Source organism: Nicotiana tabacum, chromosome 24 (assembly GCF_000715075.1).
Source record: "Nicotiana tabacum cultivar K326 chromosome 24, ASM71507v2, whole genome shotgun sequence".
Lineage (NCBI taxonomy): Eukaryota > Viridiplantae > Streptophyta > Magnoliopsida > Solanales > Solanaceae > Nicotiana > Nicotiana tabacum.
The window spans coordinates 102570896-102590486 of record NC_134103.1 but is presented as its reverse complement, the minus strand read 5'-3'; positions in this window follow the sequence as shown (position 1 = coordinate 102590486).

The following is a 19591-nucleotide window of genomic DNA, read 5'->3' as shown; positions in this document are numbered from 1 at the left end:
ATCACATGGTAAAAACACGGATAACGGCAAAGTAGGACTACTATACGGTGCCATGGAAACAACAACGTCCCAATTCACATGTTGCACGCCCACACGCCCGTCACCTAGCATGTGCGTCATCTCAATACCAATCACATAACACTTATTTCGGGGTTTTATACCATCAACACTAAGATTAGAAGAGTTATTTACCTCGAACAAGCCAATACCAATGCCGAGCAAGCCAAGCGGTGCTCCAAATATGCCATCACATGGGTAGCGACCTCCGAATGACTCAAAACTATCCAAAAAGCAATTCAAATACATCAAATAAATCCCTAGGAAATAATTCCAAATAATAAAGATCGAATCCTTAATCAAAACCCAAAACCGGCCAAATATCACACCCAGGCCCGCGCCTCGAAATGCAACAAAACTCAAAAAATCCAACAACCCATTCAATTACGAGTCCAACCATGCTAGTTTCACTCAAATCCGACTCTAATTCGATATTCAAAACTCATAAATGCATATTATGAAACTTTAGACCAAAACCCCCAATTTCTTCTTTACGATTCACAATCCAATCACCAAAAATGAAGGTAGATTCATGGAATAAGATCAAAACCAAGTGTATAACACTTAAGCCAAACCTTGTGATGAAAATTGCTCCAAAAGTCGCCTAAACCGTGCTCCAAAATCCGAAAATGGGTGAAAATCGTGAACCCTCGAACTTAAAGAGTTCTATCTAGTCAATCCGCACCTGCGGACAAGAGGTTGCATCTGCGACCTTCACTTCTGCGGGAAAAATCTCGCTTCTGCGAGAATAGCTTGGCTGGCCTTGATCGCTTCTGCGATGTCTAGGGTCGCACCTGCGGTCGCGCTTCTGTGCGCATTAGCCGCTTCTGCGCATGCGCATATGCGCCCTGGCTTCCGCTTCTGCGGGCCTCCTCATCCAGCTCTCATCTCGCATCTGCGACGCCTTTGTCGCACCTGCGAGCCCATTTCTGCATGTGCGGAAACACCAGAACCAGCAGCCTTCAACAATGCAATATGCAACGAAATTGATCTGAACCTCGTCCGAACCTCACCCGAGGCCCTCGGGACCTCAGCCAAATATACCAACAAGTCCCATCACATAATACGGACCTACTAGAGGCCTCAAATCACACCTAACAATATTGAAATGACTAATCACACATAAATTCAAAATCAATGAACTTTGAAACTTCAACTTCCACAACCGATATCAAAACCCATCAAATTACGTCTGATTGACCTCAAATTTTGCACACACGTCACATTTCACACTATGGTACTTTTTCAATTTCTAGATTCGGATTTCGACCCTGATATCAAAAGTCAACCCCCCGATCAAATTTCCCAAAAATTCAACTTTTGCCATTTCGAGCCTAATTCAACTATGGACCTCCAAATAATTTTCCGGACACACTCTTAAGTCCAAAATCACCATACAGATCTATTGGAATCATTAGAATTCAAATCCAAGGTCGTTTACATATAAGTCAACATCCGGTCAACTTTTTCAACTTAAGTTTTCAGTTATGAGACTCAGTGCCTCATTTCTCTCTGAAATCCTTCCGGACCCGAACCAATTACCCCGGCAAGTCATACAACGATTGTAAAGCATAAAGTGAGCAGTAAATGTGGAAATGGGGCTGTAATACTCGAAACGACCGGCCGAGTCGTTACATTCTCCCCCACTTAAATATACGTTCGTCCTCGAACGTGCCAAGAGTTGTTTCCAAGCCACCACATCACTATTCCATCTTACCACAAATGTACCCGGGGGTGACCCCACGTCACCCTATCCCATATAGGGATGATAACACCACATAACTGAAATTTCTTAAGTCAACCTGGCCCACAAGCCTTAGAATCCAATTTCCAACATCTGGAATTTCTTATAAGATTTGAATCCCGCAACCTACACACTGTATAAGTCTAAACAAGTTGTACCAAAAGCCGTAACCATAACTCAAATACTCAAAACTCAAATACCACATAGCTCAAATGTCCGAAGTAATGATTTTTAATCACAGTAGCTGCTCAAAACAACCCAATGCTGGTAACAAACCTCATATCAAATAAGACTTCATTCTAAAACCTTCATACACTACCGATGATGAAAGAAACACGCAAAAACTTGTAACAATTCATCAGATCCACCAGTCATAGAGCTCCCTCTCCTTCGACAAGAACCATAGCAAATTTCTAAGCCGACTTTCGATATTATCCTTCCAAATATACCACAATCAAATCTGATAGCACCCATCCTAGATCCGACGACTTCATCTTATCAAATACCAACTACTCTACTGACATGCCACACCAATACTATCTAAAGCAACAACACGTGTAATCCATGCACTAATAAGCAACATTCCAGATATACTCAATCACGAAAATGACTCAAATAAGAGAACCGTCACGCAAGCTCGACGGGTACCACCCAACGCAATGCTAAGAACCCATCACACACGTAGAACCATAACACACGAATCTAACACCAAGGATCATATCTCAACATAACTTTGCCGCAATGCGCAACCCCATCCAAACACTGATCCATATGAAATACCTCAACCACCATGCTCAAAATCAATAACCACGCGCAATCTGACATCAAGTACTCAAAGTGCATTGACATAACCATGGAGAAGCAAATGACACAATGCCACACAAACCCGAAAGAACATAACCAATGCGCAACCACTCATGCATCACCCAAATACCCATCTCGTGCAAATTCCTCTATAAGGTCCCAATAGAACTGCACCAAGGGTGCATACAACCAACGAATCGCAACCCCTCGTAGCACAGAAGAGTAACTCACCGAACATATCGGAACACGAATAAGCTCAACAACAACTGAATGGCACATCCCTCAACAATAGCAGTATGAAGCCAACCAATTCGACTCAATGTAGAATACACACCCTAATTGGGCCTACCAATGGATCCCTAAATCAACCCCGGGCACCCACACATGGATAAAAAACCCTCCGAAAGCCCACAATGACTGAATCATAACACATACTATCGTCTAGCTAGCTTCGTCCATGACTTCATAGTCCACAACCATGAAACAACCTGCTCTTGAGAACTCCCAGTCTACAAATCCATAGAACACACGAATCACCATATTCGATCCCAACTCCACCGCCAAAATGTCTAACACATCTCTCATACACGATCATCCCATGAGGAATACTTCTAAAATTCTTCCGTGCCGCATAGCAAAATTTGAATATCTGTAGTCAATCAACTAGGAGAGTGTCGTAATACCAATGAAGTGCCCATAAATCAAAACACATTGCCCCTTCTGAAATGTATACTCTCATCAGGCCATAGCGATTAGTAATATTATTTGCCTAGTCATCTGAAATCGTCCATGCTACGTATGAATTTATGTCCTTCCCTTCAAAAGTGAATTGTGACCTTGCACATGCAAATCTCAATCCCATGCAATACACCATGTTTACCATGCCATCCTGCGAATAGTACAAGAATCTCATAATCAACTCTGAGTCACAAGCAGAATACATACCCGATCAGCCAGAAACCTTCCATTTGATCTTATCCCAGAGAAAATCCGAATACGTAACATATTCCTCACGCCGGTAGGAAATATACTCCTCGAACCGTGGTAAAAACTATTGAGAACACTGGAAACCCATTTGCACACAACCAAGCTATCATAACTGAATCTATCTAACTCAACCCAGCCACGCATGTCGCATTGCCACGAAACGCCTGTGGAGGCTAGCCACATCATAAGTACCCAAAGACCCGATTATATTCGTTACTGTGCTGATCCAACCTACTACCACACTTTCCTATTTCTCCAAGTCTTTTCCAAATTGCCTACAAACTGATACTTCTCCTTGCTGGAACACCACGACCGTTAAACAAAATTCACCACACAAGAGACCCTAGTATAAAACCACGACGCCCTAAGGCCCATAAGCCGTCGAATTCCCTTTTAAGTACCCCAAAAGCACTGCAACCGAGACATCCACTCCGAAAGAACTTATGTGAATTTAAAATTGTTTCTCTTCCCTTTTTCTCATACTAAAATATAGAATCCATAGTCATACAGAATTATCACAAGTCTCGACACCATCCAATGTAACTCTCAGTTTCTAGCCATATACACATCTTGAAAATTCCAAATCGCTACATATAAATCTTGAATCCATTAGAACCATTCTCAGGAGTCATCCACTCTACTCAAACCTCAATTAAACCGACCAAACAAACCGAACGACTTGTGCCCCATTAACACACCCACACCCAAGGGAGTAACCCATACTCCTAAGTAACCGAGCATATTCCTACTCCTTGTACACTACATCCTTCGGGAATAACCACTCAATTTTTTTATGATTCCCATGATTTTCATATACTCCTAAAGTGCCCTAACCCGTATCTAGAAATTTCCTTACTCGAGTCATTCTCGAACTCAACCTCTGCAAGTCATAATTAATCCACAAGTATGCCTTAGGCCAAAATTAAAATTTAACACATAACCATGAATTGAATTATCAATAGCAGACTCCCCCACTTGGCTCAAAGCCATAGATTAAAACACTCGATAACTCACAATACCCATACTCTATTACTGTCATAATACCGTAGTCAGTACAACAAAAATTCTTCTCAAACTCATACAATGCCAACCATAAAGATGCCTCAATCGTCCGTTAAGCTCGCATTCATTCTCTTAACACTCAGGTCAACTTTCTCAACCAGATTCAAATTCAAATCCCAACACATACACCTCGTCGGCAGAAAAAAAAACTCTCTACTCACATCATAAGGAATACACCTACGTAGATTACTCCGCATGGGATCACCCGCCTGATTAACCTTAAATCGGTATCTTGCTAAACCCTTTCGCAGTTACAATTACTATGAAATCACTTAATCTTTCTGAGTCCAACTCATTAACCAGACATGGGAATTTAATTTGCCCTAAAATTTAACAACGTGAAAGATCCTTCAAAACATTAATACTCAAGACTGTACGTCACATCAAAATAAAAATCAAGCACCCAATGGCCTTTCCTTTACATTCCTAGGAAACACTTCTCGTCACATTCAAATTGTCTAAACACATCCCGCAGTTACACCATACTCATCACAAAGTCATTTCACCGCTCATCGAGCCACAAATTCCTCTCGTAGGGACATTACCAGACATATGAGTCCAAATGTACAAGTTACCACTGAAGCTACCGAGTTCAAGTTACGGTCTAACCATGGCCTCAAGTCCTCCAGACTGGCCCATCACCATAACACAGAATACACATCTCGAACCTCGTTCATAGTATCATAAGTCGGCGATGCACAGTTGATACCGAACGCTTATGTGCGCATACGAATGCGTGGAAGGAATTCAAAGAGTTACGCTTCAAGCTAAATTAATGTCGCTCGATAAGGAAAGAAAGATGGGAAGTATATCCTAAATGTCATGTAGCCTCTCGAATATAGGTATGGACGTCATCATACCGATCCCCAAGACTCTACTAGACACTTGCTCATGACTTGTAGAACCTATGAACCTAGAGCTCTGATACCACCTTGTCACGACCCAAAATCCGACTAGTCGTGATGGCACCTAACCCAACCCACTAGGTAAGCCAATTAACCACTAACCAATTCCAATAACAATTAATAAAGCAATTAAGTAAAGAAATATTTGAATCTAATACATTACCCCAAGAACTGGTAGTACAAATCATGAGCTTCTAAGAATAGAGTTTACAAAGCGGAAATGAAATAAATACATCATTTGTTTGAAAAGTACATAAACAGAGTTTTATAAATCTAAGGCTACCACGAACAAGAGACAGCTACAACCGGGACGTAGGTATATCTTCAAATCCAGCTCCCATCGAACACAGCAACATTAAAACCCAACATATGCACGCAAGGTACAGAAGTGTAGTATGAGTACAACCGACCCCATGTACTCAATAAATAACAAACCTAACCTTAGGTTGAAAGTAGTGACGAGCTCGTATCAAGGTCAGAGTCCAACTTTCATAAACAATAATAGTTCATAACAATATAAAACAAGTAATACCCGAAGTAACTCAAAGATAAAATGCTCAATAAAATCATGATTTCTGAAAATAGTTCTGCCTTTCAAGTACATCAGTGAAAACCCAAATCGTTTACCGCATTTGCCAAAAATATGAGTAAGTTTGAAAACATTAATTTTCCCAAAAATCCCTTCAATAATAATAAAGATGTTTCATTTTCTTTCCAGATAACCAGTGTAAAACTAATGCACCACTATGCCCATATGTCAACATGTGTGAGAAGTCAAAAATGACATGATACCGTACAACATGAGGAAAAATACATCTCTATGCATGTATGTCATGTGTGCATGTCAATGCAATGTATCTCTGAGATGAACTCATGTACTCATACTCTCAGAGTACTCAATCTCACTTTCTCACACATTCCACTCATCATGCTCACTCGATACTGTATATGGCCAATCCGGCCCAGGGAAGATCCATCCAGGAATATACACATCCACTGATCATCAGTCACTCAGTACCCAGTAGGGCCAATCCAGCCCGTAGAGAAGATCCATCTCCGGGTAAATAATGCTTCGCACAAGATCCATGTCCAGGGAATATCCATCCCTCAATAATATCAACCGCGCTCACTAGGGGTGTGCAGACTCCGGAGGGGCTCCTTCAGCCCAAACGCTATAAACCGCACGAACAACTCACGTGCTGCACGGACAACTCACGTGCCATAATATCAATATCTGGAATCGCACGGACAACTCACGTACCGCATGGACAACTCACGTGCTATAATATCAACATCTGGAATCGCACGGACAACTCACGTGCTGCACGGACAACTCACGTGCTATAATGACAACATCCTCACAAACAGGCCTCTGGCCTCACTCAGTCATCAATCTCTCCAGTCTCACATACGGGCTCACAATTTCATGAAACTAGCCCGACAACAATGATATGATGTATCAATAAATAACTGAGACTGAAATATTATATGAATGCATGAATATGACTGAGTACGAAATATTAATGAAATCAGTGAGATGACAGTAAGAAACGACCACTATGGGTCCAAACAATATTAGCATAATGCCTAAACATGATATCTAGCATGATTGACAACTTAACTACTTTATCACATGGTAAAATCACGGATATCAGCAAAGTAGGATCACTATACAGTGCCATGGAAACAATAGAGTCCCAATTCACATGGTGCAAGCCCACACGCCTGCCACCTAGCATGTGCGTCACCTCAATACCAATCACATAATACTTAGTTCGGGGTTTCATACCCTCAGCACTAAGATTAGAAGAGTTACTTACCTCGAACAAGCCAATATGAATGTCGAGCAAGCCAAGCGTTGCTCCAAAGATGCCATCACAGGCGTATCGACCTCCGAACGGCTCAAAACTAGCCAAAAGCAATTCAGATACATCAAATAAAGCCCAAGGAAACAATTCCAAATGATAAAGATCGAATCCTTAATCAAAACCCAAAACCGGCCAAAAATCACACTCGGGCCCGTACCTCGAAACTCAACAAAACTCACAAAATCCGACAACCATTCAATTACGAGTCCAATCATGCTAGTTTCACGCAAATCCGACTCCAATTCGATGTTCAAAACTTAAAAATTCATATTATGAAACTTTAGGCCAAAACCCATAATTTCTTCTTTAAAATTCACAATCCAATCACCAAAAATGAAGGTAGATTTATGGAATAAGATCAAAACCAAGTGTAGAACACTTACCCCAAACCTTGTGATGAAACTTGCTCCAAAAGTCGCCTAAACCGTGCTCCAAAATCCGAAAATGGGTGAACAATCGTGAACCCTCGAACTTAAAGGGTTCTATCCAATCAATCCGCACCTGCAGACAAGAGGTCGCATCTGCAACCTTCACTCCTGCGGGAAAAATCTCGTTTCTGCGAGAACAGCTTGGCCGGCCTTGATCGCTTCTGCGATGTCTAGGGTCGCACCTGCAGTCGCGCTTCTGCGCGCATTGGCCGCTTCTGCGCATGCACATATGCGCCATGGCTTCCGCTTCTGCGGGCCTCCTCATCCAGCTCTCATCTCGCATCTGCGATGCCTTTGTCGCACCTGCGAGCCCATTTCAATAGGTGCGGAAACACCAGAACCAACAACCTTCAACAATGCAATATGCAATGAAATTGATCTGAACCTCGTCTGAAACTCACCCGAGGCCCCCGGGACCTCAACCAAATATACTAACAAGTCCCATCACATAATACGGACCTACTCGAGGCCTCAAATCAAACCTAACAACATCTAAATGACGAATCACACCTAAATTCAAATTCAATGAACTTTGAAACTTCAACTTCCACAACCGATGCCGAAACCCATCAAATTACGTTCAATTGACCTCAAATTTTGCACACACGTCACATTTCACATTATGGACCTATTCCAATTTCTAGATTCGGATTCCAACCCCGATATCAAAAGTCAACCCATTGGTCAAATTTCCCAAAAATTCAATTGTTGTCATTTCGAGCCTAATTCCACTACGGACTTCCAAATAATTTTTCGGGCACGCTCCTAAGTCCAAAATTACCATACATAGCTATTGGAATTATCATAATTCAAATCCGAGGTCGTTTACACATAAGTAAATATCCGGTCAACTTTTCCAACTTAAGTTTTCAATTATGAGACGCAATGCCCCATTTCTCTCTTAAATCCTTCCGGACCCGAACCAATTACCCCGGCAAGTCATACAACGACTGTAATTCATAAAGTGAGTAGTAAATGGGAGAACGGGGCTGTAATACTCGAAACGACCGGACAGGTCATTACAAATATAGAATCCATAGTCAAACAAAATTATCGCACGTCCCGATACCATCTAATGTAAGTAACCAATTCTAGTGATATTCAAATTTGAAAATTTTCAATTGCCACATATACATTTTGAATCCATTAGGACCCTCTCGAGAGTCATCCACTCTGCTCAAATCTAATTTACTTCCGCCCCAAACGGGCCAAAAGACGTGCTCCTTTAGCACAATCAACACTCAAAGAAGTAACCTTGCTTTAACACGACCAATCAAATTCATACTTCGTGCACACTACGTCCTTCAAAATAACAACTTAATCATTCCAAAATTTACATATTTTAATAAAGTGCAATGTAACCCATATCCAGGAATTTACTTACCCGAATCATCCTCGATTTTCACATCTGCAAGTCATAACTAACCCACAAGTATGCCTCAGACCAAAACTAAAATTTAACATATATCCGTGAAATTGAATTGTCAATAGCAGACTCCCCCACTTGGCTCAAAACAATAGAACAAAACACTCGATAACTCACAATACACATACTTTATTACTGCCATAATACTGCAATTTGTTCCACAAAAATTCTTCTCAAGCTTATGCAACACCCACTATAAAATACCTCAATCATCCGCTAAGTTCACATTTATTCTCGTGACAGTCGAGTCAACTTTCTCGACCAGATTCAAAGTCAATTTCAACACATACGCCTCGCTGGTAGAAAAGAAACTCGCCACTCAACATTATAAGGAGCACACCTACGTAGATTACTCCGCAGGGGATAACCCATCTGCTTAGCTTCAAATTGGCATCTTGTTATACCCTTTCGAAATCACAATTACTATACAATCACTTAATCTTTCTGAGTCAAAACTCATTAACAAGACATGAGAATTTAATTTTTCCCACTTTAACAATGTGAAAGATCCTTCAAAACATTCAAACTCGAGACTGTACGTCACATCAAAACGAAAATCAAGCACCTAATACCTCTTTTTTTCATTTTAAAGAAACAGTCATCGTCATATTCAAATCGTCTTAACACATCCCACAGTCACCATACTCATCAGAAAGCCATCCCATCGCTCATCGAGCGACAAATTCCACTCGTAGAGACATTACCGGATATATGAGTCCAAATATACATGTTACAACTGAAGCTACCGAGCTTAAGTTGCGGTTTAATCCTGGCCTCAAGTCCTCCAGACTAGCCCATCAACAAAACACAGAATACACATCTCGAACCTCATTCATGGAATCACAAGCCAGCGATGCACAGCTGATATTGAGCGCTCACATACGCACAAGAATGCATGGAAGGAATTCAAAAAGTTATGTTTCAAGCTGAATCAATTTCACACGATAGAATACAAGAAAATGAAATTTTCCTAAGGGTTCGGTAGCCTCTCAAAGATAAGTACAGACATCTCCGTACCGATCCGCAAGACTCTACTAAACCTGCTCATCACTCGTGAGGCCTATGTAACCTAGGCTCTGATACTAACTTATCACGACCCAAAATCTCACATGTCGTGATGGTGCCTATCTCAATATTAGGCAAGCCGACAATCTCAATAAACCACCATATCTTTTAAATTTGAAAATATAATAATTAAATTCAGTGGAAGAAATCTCACAAATACAAATATAACACTTCCAAAACCCTGTGTCACTGAGTACATGAGCATTTAATATGAATACAATGTCTGATTGATAAAAACCACTGTCTGAAAGTATAGAATAGTACAATAACTGAAGGAAATAGAGACAAGGTCAGCGGACGCCAATCAGCTACCTTGATAGTCTCCAACTGATAGTACTCTGAAATCTAACAGTCGTTGTATCCAAAAACACCTAGATCTGCACAAGAGGTGTAGAGTGTAGTATGAGTACAACCAACTCAATAAGTAACAAGACTAACCTCTGGGCTGAAAGTAATGATGAGCTCCGCAGGTACAGTCCAGTATAAATAATGGTATAGAAATGTAGGCATGCTTTCAAGTTCAACAGTTAAACTCAGTATAAGTGAAATAGATCAATACTATATGATATGAGGAATATGACATCTCAGTGGATAGACCTCATGTAATACTGGTCACAAATCATTCGGTCACTGGGTACTGTGTGTATGTGACATATGTGCGGAAAGACTTCTTGTACTACTGGTCATAATTCGGTCACTCGGTACTGTCTATGGCCAATCCAGCCCAGGGATATTCTATCCCGTATATATATTCACATCGACTGACAGTCAGTCCCTCAGTACCGTATAAGGCCAATCTAGCCCTGGGGTAATTTACCCCCACATGTAAATAATACGGACAAGATCCATGTCCAGGGAAAATTCATCACAATATAAATAATTAAGGCAAGTACATGCCCTAGGAAGTCCATCCCGAATATATATAATCATCTACGCTCATTGGTGGTGTGTACAGACTCTGGAGGGGCTCCTTCAGCCCTAGCATGATATAAAGCCTATATGGCCTACTGCAGGCGGGAAGTCCCAATCCGTATAATAATAAAGCCTATAAGGCCTGCTGCAGGGGGAAAACCCCGATCCATAAAATAGTAAAGCTAATAAGACCTGCTGCAGGCGGGCAGCCCCGATCCAGAACAATAATAATGTGTAAAGCCATTCTGGCCTCCTGCAGGCGGCAATCTCAATCCATTTAATAATAACATATGTAAAGCCAATATGGCCTGCTGCGGCGCGCAACTCGATCCCATAAATATCCTCACAATGGACAAATATGACTAAGTGTGAAATGTATATTTTTGAAACAATTAATTCAACAGCAACACAATCCCATGGGTCCCAAAAATATTGGCACGTAGCCTAAACATGATCTTTAATAGGAGCCTCAGCTCAATTTCTCTAACACGTGGAGAATGTTCAGATAATAACATGATTCTTTAATTTTTACGACTTCACAGAATTTATTCAAGTCACAATTTCAATGGTGCAAGTCCACACGCTCGTCAACTTTCGTGTGCGTCACCTCCAACAATTTATATATCACCAATTCGGGGATTCATACCCTTAGAACCAGGTTTAGAAGTGTTACTTATCTCGAACAAGATGAATCAAATGTCGAGCAAGTTAAACCATGCTCCAGAAATTCTATTATGCGCGTATCAACTTCTGAACGCCTTCATATCTTCTCAATTCCATGCCAAATAATTCGAAACTAGTCACAATTAGTTCGATTCAATCAATACAAATCATTGGAATTAATTCCATAAGAAAATACTAATTTTTCCAACAAAAATCTGAAATTTAGCTCAAATATCGCCCGTGGGGCCCATGTCTCGGAACCCAACAAAAGTTACAAAATCCAATAACCCATCCAATTATGAGTTTAACCATACCAATTTTACCCAAATCCGATTCCGAATCAGTGTTCAAATCTCAAAAATACATTTTATGAAATTGTAGAAATTTCTCCAATTTCTCTTGAAAAATCAATAATCTAACGCCGAAAACGAAGATTAATTCATGGAATATAATCATAAGGGAGTCAAGAACACTTACCCAAGTTGTGTGGAAAAATTCCTCTCTAAAATCGCCCAAACCAAGCTCCAAAATCCGAAAATGAAGAAAGAGACCAAAACCCACGATTTAAAGCTTCTGCCCAGCGTTTTTCGCATCTGCGGACAAGAGGTCGCATATGCGACATCCGCTTCTGCGGACAAAGATCACATCTGTGGTCGCGCTTCTGTGTGCGTTGGTCCACTTCTGCGCACATCGTATCTGCGGTCGCATAGTCGCTTCTGCGACTGTTTTGTCGCTTCTGCGACAATCGCACTTGCGAGCCCATTTCCGCAGGTGCGATGACACCAGGAACAAAAATATTCTAGCCTTGGCCAAAACTTCCAAAATGCTCCAAACCTCGTCTGAAACTGACCCGAGACCCTCGAGACTTCCAAATACACCAACAAGTTCCATAATATAACACGGACTTACTCGAGGCCTCAAATCACATCAAACAACATCTAAACGACGAATCGCACCTCAAATCAAAATCTATGAACTTTGAACTTTCAAATTCTATATCTTGTGGCGAAACACATCAAATCAATCCGGAATGACTTCAAATTTTTCACACAAGTCATACATGACATAACAGACCTATTTAAATTTTCAGAACTGGATTCGGACCACGATATCATAAAGTCAACTCCCCGGTCAAACTTCCCAAAATTCAATTTTCGCCATTTCAAGTCAAATTCCACTACAAACTTCCAAAAAAAAATTTGGACATGCTCCCAAGTCCAAAATCATCACACGGAGCTATTGGAATCATCAAAACTCCATTCTAGGGTCGTTTACACATAAGTCGATATTCTGTCACTATTTTAACTTAAGCTTTAAACCTTGAAACTAAGTATTGCAATTCATTCCCAAACCTCACCGGACCCGAACCAATTACCCCGGCAAGTCACATAACAACCTTAAAGCATAAATTGAGCAGTAAATATGGAAACATAATTGTAATACTCAAAATGAACGGTCGGGTCGTTACAGTAAGTTTTGGAGTAAATGAGGTCCATTTGAAATTCTGAGGCTAGGAATAGATCCTTATGGTGATTTAAGACTTGCACGCAAAAATTGGTGTCATTCAGAATAGTTTAAGTATGTTTCAGCGCGTTCGGAGTATGTTTGAAGAATTTGAAATTTCTAAGTTGAATCAAATTGATTTGGGGTATGATTCTTAGATTTGATGTTGTTTTACACGTTCCGAGAGTTCGAGCGAGTCCGTTTATGATTTCGAATTTGTTGGTATGTTCGGACAGGGCCCCGGGAGCCTCGGGCGTTAACTGGACGAGGCTCGAACCAATTTTGGACTTGGGAGAAAAGCTGAAGCTTTCTGCTTCTGGTACGATCGCACCTGCGCTTGGGCAGTCGCAGGTGTGACATTTAGCTTGCAGAAGCGGAAAGGACGCAGGTGCAAAGGCCAAGTCGCAGAAGAGGACGTGCAGGTGCGGTCCTTTGGACGCATATGCAGAGCTTGGCCAGGTGAGGGAAACTCGCACCTGCGAGGATTTCTCCGCAGGTACGGCTATCCCTCCGCATGTGTGAAAATATTGCTGGGCAAAATGTTTAAAGAGAACGAGGCTCAGCCATTTTTGCCCATTTTTCTTCATTTCTTGGGCGATTTTGGAGCTTTTTGATGGGGGATTTCAACTAGCAGCTTGAAGGTAAGTTAATTCTACACACTTTTAGTTAAAAACATAGATTATGGGTATAACCTGTAAATCGTGAAAATCAAGGGTTTAGATGAAAAACCTAGATTTTTATAAAAATAAAATTTTAACCACGAAAATGGTTATGGATTGGATGGAAATTGTATATTTGAGTTCTTGAGATTATGGGTAACGATTTCCTCAGAAAATTTTCGGAATCCAGGCACGTGGGCCCGGATGAATTTTAGGAATTTTACCATTTTTGGGTTGGGTAATTAATTTAATAGTCTAATTTCGAATTATTGATCTTGTATTAATTATTTTATATAACATTTGGATAGTTCGGATTTTCGGCACCGAACTGAGACTTTAACGTGACATTGTGATCGGGAAGTGGACTTTGAGACAAGGTAAGTCTCTTGTCTAACCTTGTAAGAGGGAATTTACCCCATATGTGATTTAAAGTAATAATTGTTGCTAATTGTGGGGGCTATGTAAGCACGAGGTGACGAGAGTCCGTGCGTAGCTACTAATTATGCTATGTCCGGGTAGTTTAGGACACAAATCATGAATTACTTTTGATAATTGCACTTTTATTTAATTAAATTACCGGAATTATATTGTGAATTGTTAGAAGAAATAGTAAAATACTGAAATTTTGCATAAATGAATTTTTGTACAAATTATTTAACTTTTAATAGAAATTGTACATCCTTATGTGTTAGTCTTATAATAATGACTTCTCATTCCGGAGGTTCATAAGAAAATGTCCTATTTTCTTGTGGAGCGGACCGAATGCCTCGGCAGTATAGATGCATCTATGGATCGTGTTGCTCGTCCCTCGGCAGTGTACACAACACTCTGGACCAGGCCGAACGACCTCGACAGAAATTATGCCTAATAATATTAATTACACGATATCTTGATATTTTATTTTAGCTTGTGGAGCTAATTGATAAATTGAAAATTATTGAAATTTAAAGAGTTAATTGATTCAACTTGTTAAAAAAATTATTGTTGTTCATATAAATCATATTTAATTAAATGTTTCTATTTTTTAATATTATTGACCCATAGTGAGCGTCAAAGTCGACCTCTCGTCACTACTTCATCGAGATTAGGCTTGATATTTACTGGGTACACGTTGTTTATGTACTCATGCTACACTTGCTATACTTTTTGTGTAGGACCTGAGATAGGTGCTATAGGTGGACCTACCGGCGCGTACCCACATTATCCTGAAGTTTAGTGGTGAGCTGCCTTTCTGATCCGTTCTGCAGCAACTAATTCCTTTCATTGTATTTGTATTTGTATTCTGTCTATTTTTTTCAGACAGTATTTAGAATTTTTGTATAATCTATTAGATGCTCATACACTTGTGACACCAGGTCTTGGCACACAGACTAGTAGAATTTTGGATTTAATTATTTTTTTTAGTTTTTAATTAATCAGATCTTTCATATTTTCTTAATTACTCGGATAATTATTTAAGAAATTATATATGTTTAATTCACTAGTTGGCTGGCCTAGCTGTGATGTTGGGCGCCATCACGACCTATAGGTGAAATTGGGTCATGACAATATGGTATTAGAGCACTAGGTTCACGTAGGTCTCACAAGTTATGAGCAGGCCTAATAGAGTCTTGCGGATCGGTACGGAGACATCTGTACTTATATTTGAGAGGCTATAGGGTGTTAGGAAACTACCTTTCTTCATCTCCCATCGTGCAATTGATGTAGTACTAAATGTCTTTCTCTTATTCTCTCACAGATGGTGAGAACGCCCTCAAATGAGGTTCCAGACCAGAGAAGAGATACTCCCCCGGTTGTGAGAGGCCGAGGCAGAGGCCGAGAGAGGGCTCCATCCCGTGGTAGAGGATGGGGACGTCCCAAAGTTATTCTAGTTATGCCACTAGTGGATCCAGGGAGGATCATGTTATCGAGAAGCAGGGCGAGGTTCCCGCAGCCGAGCCAGCTCCGATGGATTTCACATCCACACCGAGATTTCAGGAGGTCATGGACACTATGACTTAGGCCGGTTTATTCCGGCAGACCCAGCCACATCTCAGGCTGGTGGGGGAGCATAGACCCCTACCGCACATGTCCATAGGTAGGAAACTGCTGTATATCAGACCCAGGGTGCACTACCCGTGGGTGGAGCCCAACCAGTGGCAGCAGCTTCACCTGAGCCCAGACCAGCTAAAGCCGCCGAGCCGCAGAAGCTATTGGACAGATGGACTAGACTACATCCTCCTGTCTTTGGGGGAAAGCGACATGAGGATCCCCCAAACTTCTTTGATCGGTGCAGGGATAGACTACACAACATGAGGATATTGGAGTCTCACAGGGTACACTTTGCTACTTTTCAGCTGGAAGGCAGAGCCCGTAGGTGGTGGAAGTCCTATCTTCTTGGCAGACCAGCAGATTCTCCTCCCATGACTTGGGATAAGTTCACCCATATTTTCCTGGATAGGTTTATTCCACCCTCACAGAGGGAAGAGTTGCGGTTTCAGTTTGAGCAGCTCCAGCAGGGTCAGATGTCAGTGACCGATTATGAGGCGAGGTTCTCTAAGTTATCTCGCCATGCACTTATGATACTCCCTACTGATGCAGAGAGAGCACGGAGGTTTGTTATGGGTTTGCATACTGGCATTCAGGCCACTATGGCTCGAGAGGTTGAGATGGGACTTCTTATGAGTTGGTTGTGGAGATAACCCGGAGGATTGAGGGTGTGCGTCGGCGTAGCCGAGAGCAGGTTTTGAGAGATAAGCGATTTAGGTATTCTCGAGAGTTCAGAGGTGCTCTGTCTGGAGGTAGAGGTCAGTTTGTGAGAGGGCAGACTAGCAGGCCCCCATATCCAGCACCAATTCCTCCTCTGGGTGCTCCAGTGTGGCCTTATTTCAGTGCTATGCCAGAGAGCTTTTACCGCCCACCGGCTATTCATGGTTCTTCCAGTGGGTATTCAGGTCACTAGGGCCAGACTTTAAGTCAGCAGCCCATTGCACCGAGAGGTTGTTTCGAGTGCGGGTATTTCAGTCACATGCGGAGATTCTGCCCCAGGCTTCGGGGTAGACCAGTGCAACAGGGTCAGCAGCCTATGATTACCGCACCAGTTACTCCACCAGCCGTCCGACCACCAAGAGGTGGAGGGCAAGTGGGTAGGGGACGTCCTAGAGGTGAAGGCCAGCCAAGTGGAGGCCATCCAGTTGGCGCTCCAGCTCAGTTCTATGCTTTTCTGGCCAGACCAGATGTAGAGGCCTCAGATGCCGTGATCACAAGTATTATTTTTGTTTGCGGCAAAGATGCCTCTGTACTATTTGATCCAGGGTCTACATATTCCTATGAATCATCTCTATTTGCTCATTTCCTGGGAGTTTCTCGTGAGTCCTTAAGTACTCCCGTTTATGTGTCGACTCATGTGGGCGATTCTGTGGTTGTGAATCGGATCTATCGGTCCTGCATTGTTACATTCTGTGGTTATGAAACTAGAGCAGATCTTCTGCTGTTGATATGACCGACTTTGAGATCATCTTGGGCATGGACTGGCTATCTCCATATCATGTCGTCCTAGATTTCCATGCTAAGACTGTTACTTTGGCAATGCTGGAATTACCTAGGTTGGAGTGGAAGGGTTTGTCTGTCAGCGCATCTAATCAGGTTATTTCCTTTCTGAAGGCTCGACACATGGTCGAGAAGGGTTGTTTGGCTTATCTAGCCTATGGTCGGGACACTACTGCAGAGACTCCGGCGATTAATTCATTGCCTGTAGTCTGGGAGTTCTCTGATGTATTTCCTTCAGATCTTCCAGGCATGCCACCAGATCATGATATTGATTTCCGTATTGATTTGGCTCCAGATACCCAACTTATATCTATCACACCGTATCGCATGGCTCCGAAAGAATTGAAGGAGTTAAAAGAATAGTTTGAGGAGTTACTAGCCAAAGGTGTTTGTCAGACCGAGTGTATCGCCTTGGGGTGCACCGATATTATTTGTGAAGAAAAAGGATGGAACTATGCGAATATGTATTGACTATCGCCAATTGAACAAAGTCACTATTAAGAACAAGTATTCGTTGTCGCGTATTGATGACCTATTTGACCAGTTGCAGGGTGCTAGGGTGTTGGGATATCCGTTGCTATAATATCAACTTGAGGTCGGGATACTATCAGTTGAAGATTCGGGATTCGGATGTTCCGAAGACTGCTTTCCGGACTAGATATGGTCATTATGAGTTTCTAGTGATGTTAACTAATGCCCCGATGGCGTTTATGGATTTGATGAACATGGTATTCAGGCCATATATTGATTTTGTTTGTCATTGTCTTCATTGATGACATTTTGATATACTCGCGCAGTAAGGAGGAGCACGAGCAGCATATGAGAGTGGTGCTACAGACCCTGCGGGAACAAAATCTATATGCTAAGTTCTCCAAATGTGAGTTTTGGCTAAATTCCGTAGCATTTTTGGGGCATATTGTATCGGGCGAGGGCATTAAAGTTGATCCCAAAAAGATTGAGGCAGTTCAAAATTGGCATCGTCCCACTTTGACGACTGAGATCCAGAGTTTCCTAGGTTTAACAGGTTATTATTGTCGGTTCGTGGAGGGCTTTTCATCTATTGTAGCACCTTTGACCAAATAAACCCAGAAGGATGCTCCGTTTTGATGGTCCTATGATTGTGAGGTGAGCTTTCAGAAGCTCAAGACAGTATTAACTACAACACTAGTGTTAGTGTTGCCTTCCGGGTCAGGGATGTATATAATGTATTGTGATGCTTCACACGTTGATTTGGGTTGTGTATTAATGCAGGAGGGGCGATTTATTGCATATGCCTCACGTCAGCTGAAACCCCACGAGAAGAATTACCCGGTACATGATCTGGAGTTAGCTGCAATTGTTCATGCTCTTAAGTTTTAGAGGCATTATCTTTATGGGGTGTCTTGTGAAGTTTACACTGATCATCGCAGTTTACAGCATTTGTTCAAGCAGAGGGACCTAAATTTGAGACAGCGCAGATAGCTTGAGTTACTAAAAGATTATGATATTACTATCCTGTATCATCCAGGCAAAGCAAATGTAGTTGCAGATGCCTTGAGTAGAAAGGCGGAGATTATGGGTGATTTGGCTTTTATTTCAGCAGAGGAGAGGCCATTAGCTTTGGATATTTGGTCCTTGGCTAACAGACTTGTGAGGCTGGATATTTCATAGCCCACCTGAGTTCTTGCATGTGTTGTGGCCCAGTCTCCACTATTTGAGAAGATCAAGGCTCGCCAGTTTGATGATCCATACTTATTGGTTCTTCGAGAAATCGTACTACGGGGTGGTGCCAAGGAAGTTACTATTGGCGCGGATGGTGTTCTGCGACTCCAGGATCGTCTATGTGTTCCTAATATGGATGGACTGAGGGAAAAGATCCTAGATGAGGCACACTTTTCTCGGTATTCTATTCATCCAGGTGCTACGAAGATGTATCGTGACCTGAGGCAACATTATTGGTGGCAGCAGATGAAAAAGGACATAGTGGAGTATGTAGCTAGG